This window comes from Canis lupus, chromosome 35, assembly GCF_048164855.1.
Source record: "Canis lupus baileyi chromosome 35, mCanLup2.hap1, whole genome shotgun sequence".
NCBI lineage: Eukaryota > Metazoa > Chordata > Mammalia > Carnivora > Canidae > Canis > Canis lupus.
In genome coordinates, this window is record NC_132872.1 from 22,312,536 (window position 1) to 22,334,702 (window position 22,167).

Sequence of the window (22,167 nt, forward strand, 5' to 3'; positions counted from 1 at the left end):
GATAAATAACTAGTAATGCAATTGCTGGGTCATAGGGTTGACCTATTTTCAACTTTATGAGGATCCTCCACTGTTTCTCAGGGTGGTTACACCAGCTTGCATTCCCACCAACAGTATAAGAGGGTTCCCCTTTCTCCACATTCTCACCAACATCTGTCATTTCCTGAGTGGTCAATTTAGCCATTCTGACCAGTGTAAGGTGGTATCTCATTGTGGTTTTTATTTGTATTTCCCTGATGCCAAGTGATGTGGGACATTTTTTTTGTGTCTCTGTTGGCCATGTGTATGTCTTCTTTGGAGAAATGTCTATTCCTATCTTCTGCTTATTTCTTGATTGGACTATTATTCGGGTGTTGAGTTGGATAAATTCTTTATAGATTTTGCATACTGGCCCTTTATCTGATATTTGCAAATATCTTGTCCCATTCTGTGGCTGTCTTTTGATTTTTTCAACTGTTTCCTTTGTTATGCAAAAGCTTTTTATCTTGATGAAGTCCCTATAAGTTTATTTTTGTCTGTGTTTCCATTGCCTTTGGAGATGTGTCTGACAAGAAGTCGCTGTGGCTGAGGTCACAGAGGTTGCTGCCTGTGTTCTCCTCAATGATTTTGGTGAATTCTTGTCTCACATGTATGTCTTTTATCCATGTTGTGTCTATTTTTGTGTATGATGTAAGAAAATGGTCCAATTTTCCCAACACCATTTATTGAAGGGATGGTCCTTTTTCCAGTGAATATTCTTTCCTGCTCTGATGAAGATGAGTTGACTATAGAGCTGAGGGTCTGTTTCTGGGTTCTCTATTCTCTTCCATTGATCTATGTGTCTAGTTTTCTGCCAGTAGCATACTGTCTTGATGATCGCGGCTTTGGAGTACAGCTTGATGTCATGCTGTATTGAAGTGATGCCCCCCAGCTTTGGTACTCTTTTTCATCAGTACTCTGGCTATTCAGGAATTTTTCTGGTTCCATACAAATCTTAAGATTTGGTTAAACTTATTCCTAGATGTTTATTTTTTCTTTTGATGCATTGTAAATGAAGTTGTCTTAATTTATCTTTCTGATAATTTATTAGTATATAGAAATACAACAGATTTCTTTTTATCAGCTTTGTATTCTGCAACTTTACTGAATGTATTTATTAGTTCTAATAGATTTTCAATGGATTCTTTACAGTTCTCCATATATAGTATCATGTTATCTGCAAATAATGACAGTTTTAACTCCTTACCACCTCGGATGTTTCTATTTTTTCTGATTGCTCTGGCCAGGACTTCCATTATTATGTTGAACAAAAGTGGTGAGAGTGCATATCTTCATCTTGCTCCTGATCTTGAAGGAAGAGCTTTCAGCTCTTCACCATTGAGTATAATGCTAAGTCTGGGTTTCTTATTTCTTTGGGATTGGTCTGTATCGCTATGTATTTCTCTCTCAGAACTGCTTTTGGAGCATTCCATACATTTTGGAACATTGTATTTTCATTTTAACTTGTATCAAGATAAATTTTTGTTATGATTTATTGTTGATCCATCAACTGTTTAATAGTTTGGTGTTTGGTCTCCACATTTTTGTGTTTTTTCCAGTTTTTCTCAAATTGATTTCTAGTTTCATACTGCTGTGGTCAGAAATGATGCTTGATATTTCAATCTTCTTAAATTGTTAAGACTTGTTTTGTCCCTGGAAAAATTTTTGATATGCACTGGAGAAGAATGTATTCTATTTTTGGGGGGATGGAATTTTCTGTATATATCTATTAAGCCCATTTTTTCTAATGTGTTATTCAAGGCTATTGTTTTCTTATTTTTTCTATCTAGATAACCAAACCACTGATATCATTCAGGTGGGAAACTCCCCTATTGTTATTGTATTATCGTCCACTTCTCCCTTTATTTCATTTATATTTGCCTTGTATATTCACGTGCTCTGTGTTGGGTGCATAGGTATTTATAATCACTATATCCTCTAGTTGAATTATGCTATATTCTTTTTTGTCTCTTGTTAGTCTAAAAGTTTGTCTGAGGAATGCTACCCCAGTTTTCTTTACCTTTTCTTTTGCATACAATATCTTTTCCCAGGCCTTCCTTTCTTCCCAGCCCTGAAATAATTCTTTAGATTGCATCGAGTTTGGTTGTGATTTTTAATCCACTTAGCCACTCCACATTTTTTGATTGAAGAATTTAGTTCGTTTATTTTTAAATGACTAAATATTTTAAACTAATTACTCAGAGGTATATATTTATTCTTCTGTTAATTGCTTTCTGTTTGTTTTTCTAGTTCTCTGGTCCCCTTTTTCTCTCTTCCCTTGTGATTTGATGACTCTTTAGTGTTATTTGCATACCTTTGTGTTTTATTTTTTGTGTATCTATTATAGGATTTTGGTTTGTGTTACCATAAGATTCATATATAACAAACTATATATATATATATATATATATATATATATATATATATATAGAATAGTATATATATACACACATACACACATACATATATACATACATATGTATGTATATATATATATACACACATATGTATATATATATACACACATATATATATATTCAGTCTTTTTTAAGTTGATTTTACTTAAGTTCTAACACATTCTAAAAGCAATACATTTTTTACTCTTTCCTCTTCACATTTTGTTTTGATGTTATATTTTGTCTTTTCAACTTGCTTATCCCTTATCTAATTATTGTCAGATACAGTTGATTTTATGAGTAAGTGGTTGATCCACCACTTTTACTATATGTTTGCTTTTACCAGTAAGATTTTTTCTCACAATTTTCTTTTAGTGATGGCCTTTTCTGCTTAAAGAATTTCCTTTAACATTTCTTGTAAACCTGGCTTAGCTATGATGAACTACTTTAACTTTTATCTGATAAACTATTTATCTCTCTTTCAATTCTGAATGATAACTTTACCAGGTAGAGTTATCATATATTCTGGTCCCAATTCAGTGACATCTTTATGACCAGGTAGCATATTCTTGGTTGTATACTTTTTCTCTCAGCCCTTTTAATATATCATGGCATTCTCTTTTGGCCTGCAAAGTTTCTACTAAAAATTTGGCTAATACAGGGATTGCCTTGTACATAGATAGTTGTTTTTATCTTTTTTTTTATTTTAAAATTCTCTTTAATTTTTAACATTTTAATTAAAATGTGTCATGGTGTGGACATCTTTGGGTTCATCTTGTCTGTGAATCTGTGTTTCCTGGACATGGATGTTTCTTTCTTTCCCCAGGTTAGAGATGTTTTCAGCTTCAAATAAGTTTTATGCCCTTCTCTCCCTCTTTTCCTTTTGGGACCACTAAAACAAGAATTTTAGTACACTTGATGTATCCGGAAGTCCCTTAAATGATTTCTATTCTTAAAGTTCTTTTTTCATTTTGCTATTCAGCTTCATTTCTACTGCTCTGTCTTCTAAATCATTAATTCATTCTTCTGTGTCATTTCATTTGCTGTTGGTTCCCTTTAGTGTATTTTTCATTTTAGTTATTGTATTCTTTAACTCTAGTTGTTACTGTGGTTTTTTTGTTTGTTTTTTTAATTTTCTGTCTCCTTGTTTGAAATTCTCAGTATTCATACATCATTCTGGTCCCAATTCAGTGAAATCTTTATAACCATTATTTTGAACTGTTTGTGAAGTAGATTGTTTATAAGCATTTCATTTAGCTTTCTTCTGAGGTTTTGTCTTTTTTCTCTTTTTATTGCGGCGTTGTTTCTTAAATTCAATTAATTAGCCTATAGTGTATTAGTTTCAGAGGTTTTGTCTTTTCTTTTGGAAGATATTCCTCTGTCTCCTCCTCACTCTCTGTGTTTGTTTTTATGTATTAAATAGATTAGCTATGTCTAGTGGGAGAAAAGAACCCAGCACCTCCCTCCCCTCCCCCAGCATTTTAGATTGCTTTGTAGTTGACCCTACTTTGATCTCATACCACAGGGATTGCAGGACAATCTGCAGGGCTATGTAGAAGATGTTCTGAGAGGCCCAGAAGTACAATAAATACCCACTTATTACCAGCACCAGGGGTGCTCCAGGGATAACCCCTTTGTGGGCTGTGTGCAGTCTCCTCTTTGGGCTAGGCTACAAGCACTGTGGGTATGCTGCTGGGGGTGGGAAGCTGGCACTAGTGCAGCTGATTGTGAGGCCTGACCAGACTGCTGCTGGTAGGCACAGCTGGCACTTCTTCATAGGAGGGTCATTTTGGGGTTTCTGAGACTACCTATTCAGTTGTTGGGATGAGAGCAGTGTTGGAAGGGCATCTGATAGGGTGGGTGTGTTGGGCAGGATGGGCCTTCAGGGGTATCCTGAGCCAAGACGAGGGTGCTAAAATGATGGAGAATGTAAAAGATGATACCTACCAGCACTGGGTCAGCTGTGTAGAAGCAGTGTTAAAAAAAAAAGGGGGGGGGACCCATTAGTGCTTCCATTCCAAAAGGAAATTCCTATAGATCCCTGCTGCTTAGCACAATGCCCTAAAATTAGTCAATAAATGTTAGGCTTTTCAAACTGGGTCTCAAAGTGAGTGAATTTGTATTTGAGTCCTTTATGAGGAGATTCTTAGTTTTCTATAGCCCTCTGCCTTTCCTAGATTTAATCCCTGCTAGTTTTCCAAACTGGACATTATGTGGGCTTGTCTTCCCAATGCAGGTACCCAGGGCTGGGGTTTTCATTATGGGGCTTTAATTTCCCTCCTCACAGACGATTTCTATGTTTCTACTATCTTTCCCACTTTTGGGTTGCTGCACTGGAGGTATGGGTCTCAACTAGACCCCATCTCTGCCTGTCCTGTTCATCTCAATGTAATTTATTCTTTATTTCTTTAGTTGTGGAATTGCTGTTCTGCTATATATAAGTCATCCTCAGAGAGAGTTGTTCTATACGTAGTTGTAGTTTTGATTTGTAAGAAGTGATCTCAGGATCCATTCTGCCTTCCTTGAGCTATATTGCTTTAAACATATTTTCTGTCATTTTCTCTTTCCTTCTGAAATTTCTATAATGTGAATATTGTCTTCTTATTGTGTCCCATAATTCCCATAGACTTTCTTCCCTATTTATTTAGCTCCTTTGACTAAGCAATTTCTAATATCCTGTTTTCCAAGTTATTGCTTCTTTCTTCTCCATGGTTAATTTGACTTTTGAAACTCTCTATTGAATTCTTTAGTTCTGTTATATTTTTTAACTCTAAGATTTTTTTGATGGTTGCTATTTCCTTGTTGAATTTCTCATTTTGTTATGCATTGATGTCCTAATTTTAATTGTTTTCTTATAGTTCATAAACTTCCTTCAGAGGATTATTCTGAATTTTTTGTCTTATGGAGATCTCCATTTCTTTAGGATCAGTTATTGGAGTTTATTAGTGTCATTAGTACTACCAAGTTACTTGATTTTTCATGATCTTTCTTATATTGATATCTATGCATTTGAGCAATTGAGCTCCTCTTCCAGTTTTCACAGGTTTGCTTTGGCAAAACAGTTTTTCACAAATGAGCTCAGTTTGAATTTCTGGGTGCGTCTTTTGATAATTTCCTCTGGCAGGTTGGGCCAGCTAATGTCTATTTTTTTGACAAGGGAAATGTTTGAGCTCTGAAGTCTAGGGATAGTGTTGTACCACTGGCTGTGAACAGTTGGACAGAATTGTTGGCTTAGTTCCCTACCCATATGAGGCTGTATGATGGACTCTGTGGTCATCTGGATTCTCTAGTCAGGTTTACTAGATGATTGGGACTGGGTACCCTATTCAATAGGAGATGGGCCTATGAACTAGCTTCCCTGCCTTGTCAGGGAATCAGGACAGAACTGTGGGTCTGTATATCTCATTATTTGGGGAACTGAATCAGGTCTGAGTGTGCACCGAATTCCCTGGCCAGGTGAGGCCACTGTTTTTGGCAGATGGTAGAAGCCATAGACTGTGCCCTCTGTTCAAATGCCATTGTATGGCCACTGTTGAATGGGCTAGGCAGCTTCCCCTATGCTCTGGGTAGGTTCCCTGTTCAGACAATATGGAAGATCCTTACCCCACTGAGTTCCCTGGTTAGAGTGCACCCTAACTTGGTTCTGCAGATAAGCAAAACCTCCAGGTGGGATTACTACTTGGGTACTGCAAGTATAAACTTGGTCTGCCAAGATTCATGTCCTGATTATTGCAAGCCCCTCCTCTTTCTCAGATACACTTGCATTCCTTGTGGTTGAGCCCTGCAGATTGTCCTGCAATCCCTGTGATATGAGATCCAAGTAGGGTCAACTACAAAGCAATCCACAATGTTGGGGAGAGGGAGGTGTTGGGTTCTTTTCTCCCACTAGAAGACCTGGAGCTCTTTGCCACAGAAACCTCTCCACATAGTGCTGGGCTGGTATGGTCAAAAGTAACTGCTTTTTTTCCCCTTCTAATACAGTTTGTCTTGGTCTCTGTGGTGCAGGGCTGTGGGTGGGGGTGGGGAGCTGCTTCAGTCTCACCTCATATTTTAGCATTCTCTCAGTGGTTTACTGCTCTTGAATAGTTATATTTTTTGTTTTGGAAAGCAAAGTCAGGAACAACCTTTGTCACCATTTTAGTGGCATTTCTTCATGAAAACTATTTACAACTCTATGGATGTAAGGTAACAGATATAAGGATTCTTATTTATATACATGCAAATTACATCCTATCCTATATAAGATTATTGACTTCCCTTCATCCCCCAATCTCCCTCTGCTACTCTAAAAAAAAAAAAAAAAAGTTGGACTTCATGTCCACATTTATTTTAATAGTCTCAGTGAATAAACATGTATATTTCTGAGATTCTTTTTTGAAATATGTAGCAATAAAGACCCCTAAATGAGAAAAAAAAATAGAGGTTATCTATTTAAAGCTTGCTATATCAAAGTAGGCAGCCTCCATGACTTTTGGAAGAATAAAAGGCAAACGGGATTCAGGAAGCTTTATAGTGAAAAAAGGGAAGCCTTCTGATATGTGCTTAATGGAGGTTGTTGGCAGGGGAAACCTGGAGGTGGGCTAACTTAAATTGGGTCTTCTTTTGTTATTGGTTTGGATGGCATATTTGACCTTAGGCTGACCCTGAGTCGGAGGTGGGGGCAAAATTTAGGGAAGTTAACAGTCACTGACCAAATCTTGACTGGTCTGAGACTCTGTGGTTTGGATTTCCAGACTGGTCGTGAGTGACATTTCTATTGTCATGTATGGTCAGCCTTTGTTTTCATTTTCAGTTTCTTGTACTGCCTTTTGGTTATTCTCTCATCTAAGAGAAGTTAATCATTCAAGGAAGGCTATATATGCAGATCTTTACCACGCAGGGATTGATCAGTTATCTTCCTAGTCACAGTATTGCAAGTTCTGCTTGACCTTTTTGTTGTGTCATCATGGTGATTATCTACTGAGAGCAGCTGTGAAGTATTTAAGACTGACTAGAATGCAACCGACTGACATCATTAGCCCTGATAAGGTCACTTTTGATGAGTGACCAAATCATCTGTGATACCTTTCCTAGTCTATGAGATTTTCTGGTTGAAGATAATAAAAAAGCTACTTAGGTAGATGTTGTGGGAAGGCAACCTTAACCTTTTGGTGATAAACCTTTGCAATATATTTCGTTATGTCAGTATGGAGCAGGACAGAGTTCAGTAATAGAGATGAATTTTTTTTTTTTTTTAGAGATGAAATTCTTAAATTCATGTGCATTCCAGGTACCAATTTATAATCAGAAAATTGATGTAAACCTTTAATAGTGCTTGTATAGGCATAAATGGGAATACCTTTGGTCAGGAAACATAGGAGTTTCTAAAATTTTGCTAGTTTTAGAGTAAGGATGCCATTAGTTCTTCCAACTTTCCAAAGATTGTGGGTGGTAAAACCATGGTATTTTTTTGGCTATCCAAGAACAATTCCCTTAAGTTTTGTGCCTTGGCCATTTGATATAAAAATTAATATTCCCCAGGTTGAAAATACAAAACCAAAAAAAAAGAAAATACAAAACCAAGCATCTTTTCAGTGACTATATGAAAAGTACTTCAATCCATCCCCAAAATAGATAACCAAAACATATTCAAGTTCCATAGAAGAGAAAGCTGGATAAAATTCACCTGGGTATGTTCAAGGGGAGGACTCAAGATACCTGGCCATGACCTATTTTTGTAGTTTTTCTAGGGTTGACAGTTGATCCGTGACTTGAAAGTGACCTCAGCTTTTTAAAAAATATTATTTCTCCACCAGTGTTAATGTAATGTGTCTATACCATGATGAGTATTATGAAGAAATCTAATCAACTATTCCCGCCAAGTAACCATCTTGAGTACCATCTTTCTTTTTCCATTCTTCCATGTCAAAATTAAGGGGCAAATTTTATATTTTTAATGGCTTCTGAATCCTTCCACAGATTTATCCTGAGGTTTATTTAGCATCATAGCTTTGGTTAAGCCTGTTTATTTATGGGAAATGGCTGACAGATCATTATGCTAGTTGCTTTTTTTATTTTATTTTATTTATGTATTCATGAGAGACAGAGGCAGAGAGAGAGAGAGAAGCAGGCTCCATGCAGGCAGCCCAACGCAAGACTCGATCCTGGGTCTTCAGGATCACACCCTGGGCTGAAGGCAGGTGCTAAACTGCTGAACCACCCAGGCTGACCTCCCATAGCTTTTATACTATTTCTCTCTATAGGGGCCTCAACCCTCATAATAGTTACCTCTATAGGAACTTAAAGTGCATCTAAAAGTTCTATAGCTTATTGGCCATTTTTGAGAATTCTAACAATCATGAAAACCTTCCTTTCTTTCCAAAGCATCCCCAAATCATTTATTACTGTAAAAACATATGTACTGAGTATAAGTTTACTCTGATATTTTTGCTACTTGACAAGCTCTAGTAATTGCACTGGGACCAATTTTCCTTATGTACAGCAGTATGCTCTAAAGAAGGTCTTAAATCAGTGATAGCATATTCTTCTTGATAAACTCAAGTTTTACTTTTGAAATATAAATCCATTAACAATAATATTAGATTAGGGTTCTCAATGGTAGTCCCTAATAAATCTGAACAAGGTAGGGAAAGTTTCCTAATTGAGGTTACACAAAATCCTCTTCTGGGAGGTGTAAAAAAGTGGCAGGGTTCAGGGTGCTAGAGTGGTGAATACTGGTGTGAGAAAGAAACTTAGAAGAGGTTAATCAACTGGCTGAAAAATGTTGTGTTCTTAGTCTACTTCATAGAAGTATTCAGTACAAATTATTAAGTGGCAGTATTTCCCTAAGACAAGATGGATATGCCTTTACTAAATCCTTATCCTTGACCTGGTTGTAAGTAACAGTTTTTATTTTTAGAGCAGTTTCATGTTTACAAAATTGAGAGGAAGGTACAGAGATTTCCCATATAATTTCTGCTCCTTCTCATGCATAGTTTCTGCCATTATAAACATCAATCACCAGAATGGTTACATATTTTACCAAGGATGAACTTACACTGACACATTATAATCACCCAGAGTCCATAGTTTGCCTTAGTTTATTCTTGGTGTTGTGCATTTGTTGGACAAATGTATAATGACTTATATTTATCATTATAATATCACACAGAATATGTTCACTGCCCTAAAATTTCTCTGTGCTATGCCTATTCATTCCTCACCCCTCCCCCCCCCCACCACCATGGGCAACTGCTGGTCTTTTTACCATTTCCAGAGTGTTGCTTTTCCAGAATATTATAAAATTTGAATCACACCGTATATAGCCTTTTACCTTAACTTAGTTCACTTAAAGATTTTTCCATGTCTTTTCACACCTTAACTCATTTCTTCCTAGTGCTGAAGAACATTTTATTGTACAGTTGTACCACAGTTTATCCATTCGCTTACTGAAGGACATCATCATTGCTTCTAAGTTTTGGCAATTATGAATAAGGCTTCTATAAACCCTGTGTAGGTTTCTCTGTATTCTACTCCTTTGGGTAAATACCAACGAGTGTGATTGCTTGTATGGTAAGAGTTTAGTTTTTGTGAGAAACGGCCAAATTCTCTAGAAAATGGCTGTATTATTTGTCATTTCCACCAGCAATAGCTGAAAGTTTCTGCTGTTCCACATCCTTACAAGCACTTGATGTTGTCAGTCTTCTAGTTTTGGCTATACTAATAGGTGTATAGTGGTATCTGGCTGTTTTAATTTGCATTTCTGAAGATAAATGATATATATCAAATAAGCTTATAAAAATATATTTCATATTTTGCCTGTTTTTAAATTGGGCTTTTTTTTTTAAGATTTTATTTACTTATTTGAGAGAAAACTAGAGAAAGAGCATGGGCAGAGGGGGAAGGTGAGAAAGAGAGGAGCAGACTTCTCCCTAAGCAGGGAGGCCAATGTGGGACTTGTTCCCAGGACCCCGGGATCATGACCTGACCCAAAGGCAAACACTTAACAGACTGAGCCACCCCTCATTGGGTTATTGTTGAATTTTATCAGATAGATCTTTTAAAATATTTTTCCCCCAATCTGTGACTAGTCTTTTCATTCTCTTGACAATGTCTTTCACATAGAAGTTTTCAATTTCAGCTTATCAATTATTTCTTTGATGGATTGTGTCTTTGCTGTCTGTTGTACCTAAAAAGACATCATCATACCCATGGTCATCCATGATTTCTACTATGTTATCTTCAGGGGTTTTAGAATTTGGCATTGTAATTTAGGCCTATGATCTATTTTGAATTAATTTTTGTGAATAATGTAAGGTCTGTACTGAGATTTTTTTTTTCTTTCATTGGATATCCAATTATTCCAGCCCCATTTATTGAAGAGACTTTTTTTTCCCACATGTATTGCTTTTGCTTCTTTGTCATAGATCAATTGACTATATTTCTGGGGATCCATTTCTGGGCTTTCTATCCTGTTCCATTGATTAATTTGTGTATTCTTTCATCAATACCACACTGACCTTATTACCATAGCTTTAGAGTTAAGTTTTGACTTTGGGTAGTGTCATTCTTCCAACTTTGTTCTTCTCCTTCAAAATTATATTGGTTATTCTGAGTCTTTTGCCTTTCCATATAAACTTTTGGATGAGCTTGTTGATATCCATAAATAGTTTTTTGATATTTTTACCAGGATTGTATCAAATCCATATAGACCAAGGCAGAAGGAACTGATACCTTCCTCTTGAGTCTTCCTATCCATGCCCCTGGAAGATCTATTTAGCTTTTCTTTGATTTCATTCATTAAGGTTTTGCAGTTTTCCTTATACATATCTTGTACATATTTCCTTAGATTTATACCTAATATTTAATACAATAAATAAGCACCCCCCCACACCAGAATTGTTTTTCATTTCAAATATCACTTGTTCATTACTGGTATATAGGAAATCAACTGACTTTTATATATTAACTTTGTATTCTGCAACCTTGTTATAATCATTAATGTGTTTTGGGAGCTTTTTGATCAGTTCCCTTGGATTTTCTACATAGATGATCATGTCTTCTGTGAACAAGTAAGGTGTTAAGTCTTCCATCACAGCCTGTTTTCCAACCCACTTACCTTTTATTTCCTTGTCTTACTGCATCAGCAATAGGTTTTTGATGGTTCCCATCAAGATAAAACCTTAATGTTTGTCCAGATCACTCATGTGCAAATAGTAACACCTAGAAAAGAGGCTGTTGAAGAGTTTTCTTGTGTTTCAGAAGCCTGTTTTCATTGGGCTCTCAAAGGAGATTATTTCTTAGTGAGAACTCAGTCAACTCATAAAGAGTCACAATCTCAGAAATGTTAAATCTAAAAGTACTCTTGATTTCATTTTCAAGGAATCTGAGATAAGCTTATAGAGTCTTTAGCATATCAAAAGAATTTGTTCTTCACCCCTTAGATAAGTTATGCCCTAATAATCAATTGTGTTTTAGCAAAACTGTAACTTTGTCTTGGAATATTCTCTTTCTGCTAAAACAAAGCAAGTGGAATCCTTTAAGAGGCTCACTTGTTCTCTGAACAAATTAGAATATCAAGACCAAATGACAAGAAAAGTTTATCTTTTTTTTTATCTTTTTTTTTTTAAGATTTTATTTATTTATTCATGAGAGACCAAGAGAGAGAGAGGTAGAGACAGAGGGAGAAGCAGGCTCCATGCAGGGAGCCCGATGTGGGACTTGATCCCAGGTCTCCAGGATCACGCCCTGAGCCAAAGGCAGACGCTCAACCACTGAGCCACCCAGGCGTCCCTCTTTTTAGTTTTTATTGAAGAATGGGAATGTACTTTACTTAACCCTCAGGTGTGACTGACCAGGTATATTATTGTACCTTTCCAAAGGTATTGACTGTTTCTGATCCAGAGGCACACTGAAAAAAATAGAGGAAAGAATCATTAAAGTGAAGCATTTAGTGCATGTCAATATGGTAAATCAGAACCATCAGATCTGAATCCCATTCTGCACTGGGTTCCTCACTATGTAGTCTCAGTTCAGTACCTCAGTTTTGTTAGTGGTAACAATTTGTTTGTGATTGGTCCCTATTGTTGATGGAATCAGATCATTCCTTTTCATCTACCTTTGCTCTCCTTTGTGTTTCTACTTTGTGCTGTGTTGTCTAAAAGTATGTTGTCATAAAAAAAAGAATCACAGGGTAGAACATAGGTATAGGTCCTAGCAACTCGTCCTTTGAGCTTGCTTCACAGACTGGTGAGTCTGAGGTTTTCACAAGCATCCATTTGGACAAACTATGCTCTGGGTCACCAAAAAAATGAAATTCTCCTTCCATCTTGATTATTTTGTTTTGATAGAGGGAGGAATCTCCCCCACTATCAGTTTTCCATTCACCAAGAGATACTTTTAGTTTATGTTTTCAGAACTGGTTGACCATTAAATTCCCATGGTGACACAGACTCAACAAGGCACAAAGGTCTATTGTGGGTACTGCTCAAAGGCTGGACTCCATCTCAATGTGAAATACAGTTGCTATCTTGGTGGAACTTCTAGGAAAACTGTGGGAATAAACAAAGGCCACCCAAATTAGAACAGAGACTATTGATTCAGATCTTGTTAAATCAAGGGAGGCAGTCACCGTCACTTGCAATTGGCAGACTCAAAGGCAGGCAGGTGAGTGGGAAAGATTTATAGTGGAAAAGAAGGAAAGACTTCAGGAGTGCCTAATAGTGGGTTGTTGGCATGCAGGAGGTAGGCTAACTAGAAGGAAATGAGACACCTTACATGATTAGTTTGGGGAGTAGATTTGGTTTTCTCTGGTTGGTCATGAGTTGGAAGTAGAAGTAAAAATTAGGGCAGCTAGCAGGCAGTGACAAATCCTGACCCTTCTGGGCTGATAGAGGTTGTGATTGGCTTCTTGGACTGTTGCTGCAGAAGATTGGAATCAACTATCACTGTCTGGCCATTGTCCATTTGTCTAATCAAAGATTTTATTTATTCATGAGAGAGACACACACAGATAGAGGCTGAGACACAGGCAGAGGGAGAAGCAGAGTCCATGCAGGGAGCCCGACATGGGACTCGATCCCAGGTCTCCAGGATCATGCCAAGCGCAGGAACTAAACCACTGAGCCACCCGAGCTGCCCAGTCTTTCAACTACTTATAACCTTTATGTGTTTCCCTCATAATTTAAAATCTTCAACATGTTTGTTTTCATATTTGTACAAGAGTCATTTTACCATTTTACTCTTTGTGATAATTATCTTTTAATAGTGTATTTCCCAAAAGATAATTTCAGTGACTCCCAGGTTCAGTCAGGATCTTGTGAAATGACACCCTATGTTTCTGCACCAGAAATGTATCTTTCATAGCTTCCTCTGCCTATAAAATGATGCTGAAACATGTTAATCATAGAAAACCTTTGTATAACAGGATAACTCTTTCCTTTCTTTCCAGTGTCATCTTTTGACACACACCCATGCTTACCAAGTGAATTATTTGCCAATACTCTTAGAGTACTTGCTACCTCCAAAATGTTATGCAAATTCAAATATTCCTTTTTCCTAGAATGTAGTCCTCCTTCTATACAGGCAATCCATCTTGTCTTAATTTTAAGAATAAAACCATTCTGACCTCTACTTCCAGCTAGAATTAACCATGTTCCAATTTGTGTATATCACATGTGAATACATCTGCAAAGACAACCAACTGTTCAGAGCAGGTTCTCTTTTTCACATCTGTCTCTGAGATCTCCTTAAAGGACCAAAGTCTGAGTCTTAGTAACTTCCAGTGTGAGGCACAAGGTAGAAATTAAATGAAGGGAGGAAACTCTTGTGCTTGGTACCCCCACATCATGGCAAGAATTAACTGAAAATACAGATATCTTCCTAAGCACTGGTTAGAAATAACTGCACTAATAAAATAAAAACTGGAAGGTGAGAGAGGAGTTGAAAGCAAAAAAACAAAACAATTGTGTTGTACTTTACCATCTTTGTTATAGAATTAAAAAGGCATCTGGCTGTCTCTCCTATCATACTGGCTCCAGAACATTTCTACTTCTGTACTTATATATCCTGCGAGATTGTCATCTGTGGGTCAAAACACTTGCAATAGAATTTATTTTGTATTCTCTTTATAAGAATACTATCATTCAGTTCCATTGTGTTTCTGGAAGTATCTAGCCAAGTGCTCCGTCTCAAACATTACCTCCATTCTACCTAAATTTCATAGTTTTCTATAGCCGGATGAACTATTTGCATGGCTTGTTTGCTTCTAATTTTTTTGAACAGCTATTTTGTGTTATATTAGCTGGGCTTTTTTGTTTGTTAACCAGAAAGGACATCCAGCAGTTTACCAAGTAGCCTTTTATTATGCCTTCACATATAGCCTTTAGCTCTGTGAATGGCTCTTAATCTTGTTAAAGATGCAGTGTGAATCAATATCTATTATTGATTACAAGTTGCATATTTGGGCTAGACAATGTTTAGAACTAGAGTTGTAAACATCTAGTTTTTAGCATTTAACAAAATACTAATGTTTCAACTGAAACTGATAAAGAAGTGGAATAGCTACAAGTAGAGTTGTTAGTTTCCATATCAATATTCCTTATGAAACATTTTACCATAAGGCACCTGGGTGGCTCAGTGGTTGAGCCCTGCCTTTGGTTCATGGCATGATCCTGGGCTCCTGGATTGAGTCCTGCATTGGGCTCCTTACAGAGAGCCTGCTTCTCCCTCTGCCTGTGTCTCTGCCTCTCTCTCTGTGTCTCATGAATGAATAAATAAAATCTTTTAAAAAAAAGAAGCTTTACCATAAAAAGTTAAAAAACAAAACAAAAAATAACCTCTAATTTTGCCAACTGTTTTTTTTTTTTTCATTTCATGTAACCAAACTGAATTGTTGGATCTTAGAAAAATATTTCAGATTCTTAGAAAAAAGTTAAATAAAATTAAATATAGCACGTAAACATATTGGCCAAGCCACCAGATGGTGATAAACGGTGTAATAATTATCTCATTTGCAAGTCTGCTCATTACCTGGGTGAATTAAGTCTCTTTATATATTATAAGTATCAGATACAGATTTGAAAGCTTAAGAAGAAATAAGGTTATAATGGTGTAGGCGCATCTCTTGAAATTCAGCATCAGACATTTACCCAGTCATAGGAAGAGCTGAAAGTTACAAACCGAAAAGCTGCTGGACCCCTGGAGATATACTCTTTGCCCTCTTTACTCATTTCTGGATTTCTGTATCTATATAGATTGACTTCTTGTATCTGTAGTCTGCACAGCCAAATCTGGGTGCTAGTGAATTCTAAGTTTACGTGTCATGGGCTCAGGTACATGAAAATGCTTGATTCTCTCTTGGTCCTGCTTCAACCAAGAGGGCTCTGGATTAGAGAAGCATAAGCCAGGTGCTTGTCCCTGGTCCTGTCAATTGTGACTGTTGGTTGTAGTTGCTGACAAAAAGGGGTGCTAAGAACCTGTGCTTGTTAAACTGAAGAGATGGTTAGAGTGTCTAGTTCAGGAAGATAATGGAGATATAGCAACACTCCAAAACATGTAAAACACTGTCCCTCTCATGTAATTTCTGTACCTTTTCAACCCATCTAAAGACTCATGTTTTATTTTAGGTGTTTTTTAATATTCTTTTTAGATTATTTATTCATGAGAGGCAGAGACATAGAAAGAAGGAGAAGCAGGCTCCATGCAGGGAGCCTAATGTGGGACTCAATCCCAGACTCCGGGATCATGCCCTGAGCCAAAGGCAGGTGCTCAACCACTGAGCCACCCCGGTGCCCCTTGGGTATTTTAATATTAACATGATGTATGATGGCAGTGGACACATTTCATCCTAACACTTTGCTTACATTATAACGTTGTGCTAAATACTCTATAGGATCCAAATATTAATACGATCTCATTGCTTTTTAGTACATTATAGCTACTTTAGAAATATATACAGACAACATTCATTATAGAGGAATAAAAGTGTGCTAGGCATCACTGAAAAAGAAGGTGTACATTTTAGTTTGAAGGACTAGAAAGATCTTTCAACTTTCATTGCTCTTTACCCCTCAGTCACCTTTTTGGGTATTCTTGATCTCCCTTTCTCTTGAAGTGTGAGGTGAAGATTCCACCTATGTTTTTAGGTTTTTTTATTGTGTAGATCACCACACTTTATTCTTCACAGATGTTTCTCTGAGAACATTCCCTCCACATATCATCCCATCCTTAGGAGACCCAACTGCCACATCCACAGCCTCAAAAAGTCTTTCAGAGTGGCAATAATTTCCCCCTTTTTCCTTTTGTATCTTTAACAGTGAAGAAGGCAAGCATTTTGAGATGAGACACATTTGGAGGATGAATCAGATCCAGGTTTCACCTTGATAGCTCCCTAGGCTAAGAAAGGAAGGGGGACAGACTAAAAATATTTAGACACTGAAATGTACCACTTACTGATAACATTTGTCCCCTCGATGCCTGAGTAACCTGAGATGAATATAATGTGAAAGAAATTTAGTTCTTTACATAGGACTTAATTACATAGTATACAGTTCTGTTTAATTGGTAGTCTCTGGATGTTGGGGATCTGATAGGCAACTGGGTCTACCCAGATAGTCTCCTCTGTTCTTTCATCTAATGCATATTTAATGGATCCATTTCTATTTTATCTTAAAACTTCTGGTCACAAGCAGGGTTGAGTTCTTCTGAGAAGCTCATGAGAGTGATGTAATGAGGATGTGTTAGACAATGTACTAAATATCTCAGCAGTATTTGCTGTGGATTTGGTCTGGTTATTTGGTCACTTTCAAATGCTCACATGTACCCACATTTTTTCATTTACCTTTGCTGCAAATGGTGCCATTGAGTCTTAGAAAAATCCCTATCCAGCCTCAGAGATGAGGAGTCCAAACCCCAGCTTATTTAATACATGTATTCATTCAACAAATACGTGTCCCATTCTTTTCACATGCCAGGCACCATTTCACATAATGGGCAAATACTGGGAACAAAACAAGGCTCTTTTATGGAGCGAGTAAACAAACAGCATAGTTTCAGGGACTGTTAGTTTCTATGAAGAAGACAAAAACAGGATAATGTGATAAAGAGTAGAGAAGTGGTTCTTCTCCTCTTCCTAAGAGAAGGCAATAATATCAGAGCTGAGACTAAGTGTTAAGAAACCAGGTGAGGAAAGATCTTTTGAGAAGACAAAGAGTAAGTAGAAAGGCTCAGAATAAATCTTGCCTGCTGGAGGACATGAAGCTGGCCACGAGACTAGAACTTACAAGGTAAAGTTGGAGAGGAGCAAGGATCGGGTCTTGTAGGGTCCTGGGATGAGCACAGGCAAGGACAGTACAGGGACTAGGTGACAAAAGAGAAAAGGAAAATCTCTATCTAGTTTTAATACTCTACTATACAATTGAGAAAACATAAAATAAAATTAAAAAATAGTTTCTTTACCTAGCAGCCTAAAGTTTTAATGGGAGACACACACACACACAAAATACTCTAATAAAATGTTATTTGGGTAAATGGAGATGTACTATACACTGAGATTTCTAAGATCCTCAGAAGTGAATCAAAACTGTATTTACCCCTTATATATTTTGTAGTGTGTACCCAAAATGCAGGAACTTGAGACTTTATAAACTTATTCAGCTTTAGAGGAGACCATTTGAGTGAATATGAAATAGAATAACATAGAACTTTTTTTTTTTTTTAATCTTCTTTCTGAAGGTAGAGGGGCATAGGCTAAAAGCTAAATGGCTATGGACATCAGTCAAAAGTTTTGTAGACAGGAGTGATTTCCTTATATTTATTTATATATATATATATGCTGGAAATAATTGCCATTAGAGAGAAAAGTTTGAGGAGATGGGAAAGAGAGGACAATTCATGGAATAGCATTTCTCTGAAGATAGCTGAAGATGAAATTAGTGCTCATCTGCCTTGGGGTACACCTAACTTTAACTGGAAGAGTGTGAAGACGAGTAAGTATAACATTAGAAAGGAGGAAACAAAGTCTCTTACTGTTTGTAAAGAAAGGAAAAGTTGAAAGTAGAGATTGATTAGAGTATGATGATCTTAACTTCCCACAGTAGATTATTTGGGGAAAACAAAAAATAACTAAAAGATAAGAAAGAGGATAGATAGCAGCTGATAATAAGGACCAGTGTTCCATAGAGACAAATGATGATGTGTACAAGGGACTTCAACAAGTTCAGTATTATCTGATGTGTGGGCAAGGAAGTGTGGGAGTGAGTGTATAGAAGCAAAGGACTTTATTGTGATGAGAGTCCTTTAAAAAAACCCTCTAATTCCTACGGTGAAAAAAAACAAGCTACTTCACTTATAAATAAGCCTCACTTTAATGGTATGTTCTTTGCTCAGGGCCAAAAAAAGACCTTAAGTCAAGAGTCAGCTGTAGTTTCTGAGGATGAAAGACTTGTAAAAAAAATTGTGTCCTGCTTGCTTTAAGCCCACTGGGACCCTCTCAGTCTTAGCATTCCCTATTAGCATTCCCTAGGTTGTTTTGAAGCACTCTAAAAACCTAGTTTGTGAACTCTGACTCTCCCCAGATGAGCATTGGGTAGATCTGATATGAGCACAGGATACAGAGGACTTTAGAGAAGCAGCAACACACTTGCTTATTTCCTGGTCCTACTGTTTCTGAGGCTTGATTTGCACTTTGCTTTTAGCAAATTGTACAAATGCAAATCCTGGGTACCAATTCTGTCAAACTACTAGTGTGAGGTCAATGTGTTAATGGGCCCACGCTTCCCTTCTTAACTGCTTTATCCCATGGCTTTTTACTTTCATAGGAAAAAAAGCACGCCAGCACTCCATATTCCAGGTTTGCCATATTTCTCAAATGGTAAATCTTTTCAAATTGTACAATGAAAAAATTTTCAATGTGAAATAATGGCCTACACATCTAACACTCAGTTTTTCTTTCATGCTACTAAAATGGCTTAATACAGGAGCAGCTGTGTCCTATTTAATTAAGGGATTTGTAGTCAAGTCTGTGTACCATAACTACAAATACAAAATCCATTTTACTCTTAATATTTGTGTCCTAGAATTTGAGTGCTAAATGCCCCAATTTACTTGCATTTGCTGCCCCCAGAAATGGCATTTCATTGTAATAGTAATACAACTGGGAACTTACATTTTGCTTCTCTACCTAGCCCTGTCTTGCTATCTGCTGGCCAACAAAGTAGTTAGTTGTAATTTCATACATGACAACTACTCAAAAACATGTGTTTAAAGGAAAGCTCTTGTAAGAAGAGCATACGAAAATCTTTTTAATTATAGATGTTCCTCATTCCTTTTCAGTCTTTATGCTACCAATTCTTTATAGAAACAGAATCAATTACCCTTTTGAATGATCCACATTCTCAATTTGTCAGTTTGTTCTTCTATCCCCTACATTTCCTATAAATTTAAGCATCATCTAGGCTAAAATCAGGGAAAAGTATTTTGGCAAGCATGCTGCAAATGTGTGTGAAGTACTTTGCACAGCATATTACTGGAAGAACAAAGGATAATTTCACCCCTTTTAGAAATAAAGATTTCAGTGGGTTCAACTGATGACAGTTGGTCGGTCTCCTTTAAAATCTGCTATCACCCTGTCCTTTTACAGTTTTACCCATTAATGATCATTATCTCTAAAAATCTGTGTACATAATTGCAACTAATATTAATCAAAACAGCTTATTTAAGGGATCCCTGGGTGGCGCAGCGGTTTGACGCCTGCCTTTGGCCCAGGGCGCGATCCTGGAGACCCGGGATCGAATCCCACGTCTGGCTCCCGGTGCATAGAGCCTGCTTCTCCCTCTGCCTGGGTCTCTGCCTCGCTCTCTCTGTGTGTGACTATCATAAATAAATAAAAATTTTAAAAAAACAGCTTATTTAAAAATACTGCAAATGCACATCTGAAAGCTATAGAGGAGATAAGTTTTTTTTTTTTTTTTTTTTCTCCAATTGGAGAAAGAGAAAGCATTAGCAGGGAGAGGGGCAAAGGGGGAGGACCAAGCAGATTTCCTGCTGAATGGAGAGCCTGATGCCTAGAACTCACTGCCAGGACCCTGAGATCATGACCTGAGCAAAGTCAGCCACTTTACCATCTGAGACTTCCAGACACCTCCATGTCTTTATTTTTAAATGAGAAGAGAAATTGTGGGAGGACAGAAAGGAAAAGTATTAAGCATTTCTTCACAGTCCCCTGGTTTCTCAGATCAGTAGTAGAGTAAAAACGAAAGCATTCTTATTCCCTCAAAATTTCCCATACGTCATGTAAAAGAAATGCAAAATGTAGTTTTAATTCTGTTGATCTAAGTCACAAAGATTGTTATAAGAAGTAAATGATTTATAAAGCAAGACTGTTAATTGTGAACAAGAAAATGTAGCATGAATGAAAATATTTTAATGCTCTGTCGGGTTTGTTTTTTTTTTACCTTTTGTTACATTATTTTAAAATACAGAGATCCTATAATATGAAAAGCTAAGAATTAATATTTAAAAAGAATAAGGGAAACATATAAAGAATAAAGCAGAAAAGGGTAAGAAATCAGAGTATCAGAGAGGGTATAAAAAATCTGCTTTTTACTTTGAGGTTATACTTTTGGATTAAGACTGCCCAATTTGGTTGCGTTGGGACATCTGGAACAGACTTATTTTTTCTTAATTCCTTGGAGTTCAACCAGAAATGCATTGAAACTTTGGACTTAATTTATACTGAATGAAATCAATACCTGATTTTTTTTTTTTTTATGAAACAGCCTAAAAAGGCAATAATTGTTCCTCTTGCCCCTCTTTCCCACTATAGTTCCCTCAGTCTCTCTTCCAGAACTTAGGCTTTCAACAGGTCATGCTGCATTGATCACTGTGTCAAGGTTCTCCAAAGAAATAGAACTATGAGGCTACATAGAGATTTATTATAAAGATTGGCTAATAAAATTATGGAAGCTGAGAAATCCCAGTATCTATAGTATGAAGGTCTGAAAACCTGGAGTGCAATATTCCAGCTCAAGACCAACACACAGAGAGCAAAATCTCTCTTGATCAACTTTTTTCTTGTGCTTAAGCTTTCACTGGCTTGGAAGAAGCCCCCATTTGGGGAAGGCAATCTGCTTTGTTCAGTCTTTTAATCGAAATGTTAATCACATCCAGAAACACTCTCATAGACACATCCAGGATAATTTTTATATATGTGAGCAGCACATGACCCACTCAGGCTGATGCATAAAATTAACCATCAGGATCAAACTTAAAGTCTCTGGCATTCTAGCTAGAAAAAACTGAGGAAAGGGCTGCATCCCCAAACAAAATAACAATAACAAAAGTGCTTAACTAAGGTCTTCCTTCAATAAACAACTATTTTGATGTCAAAGTGGTTGTCAGTTATTTTAAAGTATGAGGGAGTTTGGCCTTCAAAGAGAATAGAACAGCTTGCGTTGAAACATTTCAAGAGGGTTTCATGGAAGAAGAGACTTGAAAATGACTGAGGATTGAATTAACAGAGAAATGAACAAATCCTGCCTTATAATTGTGTTGTGTCCAGATCAGAGAACATGTTAACAAATGGCCCCAGTAAACAACACAATATGCCAGTGAATATTTTGTATTCCCAGTTCTCAGATTTGGTCTCTGAAGGAAAATTGGTTCATATTTACTGTCATATCTTTTTCATCAATTGCCTTGAACTCCTTCAAAGAAATGTACTATGGAAATAGAAGTAATTTCTATTCTGCCTCCATCATAAGTTTATCCATTTCTT

At 36.8% G+C, this 22,167-nt stretch overlaps 1 long non-coding RNA gene across 2 annotated transcripts in view; it reads left to right on the top strand.

Moving 5' to 3' along the window:
- The window catches only part of LOC140624676 (uncharacterized), a 114,932-nt gene that overhangs the window by 85,644 nt on the left and 7,121 nt on the right, over positions 1-22,167 (top strand). The window lies entirely within an intron of this gene.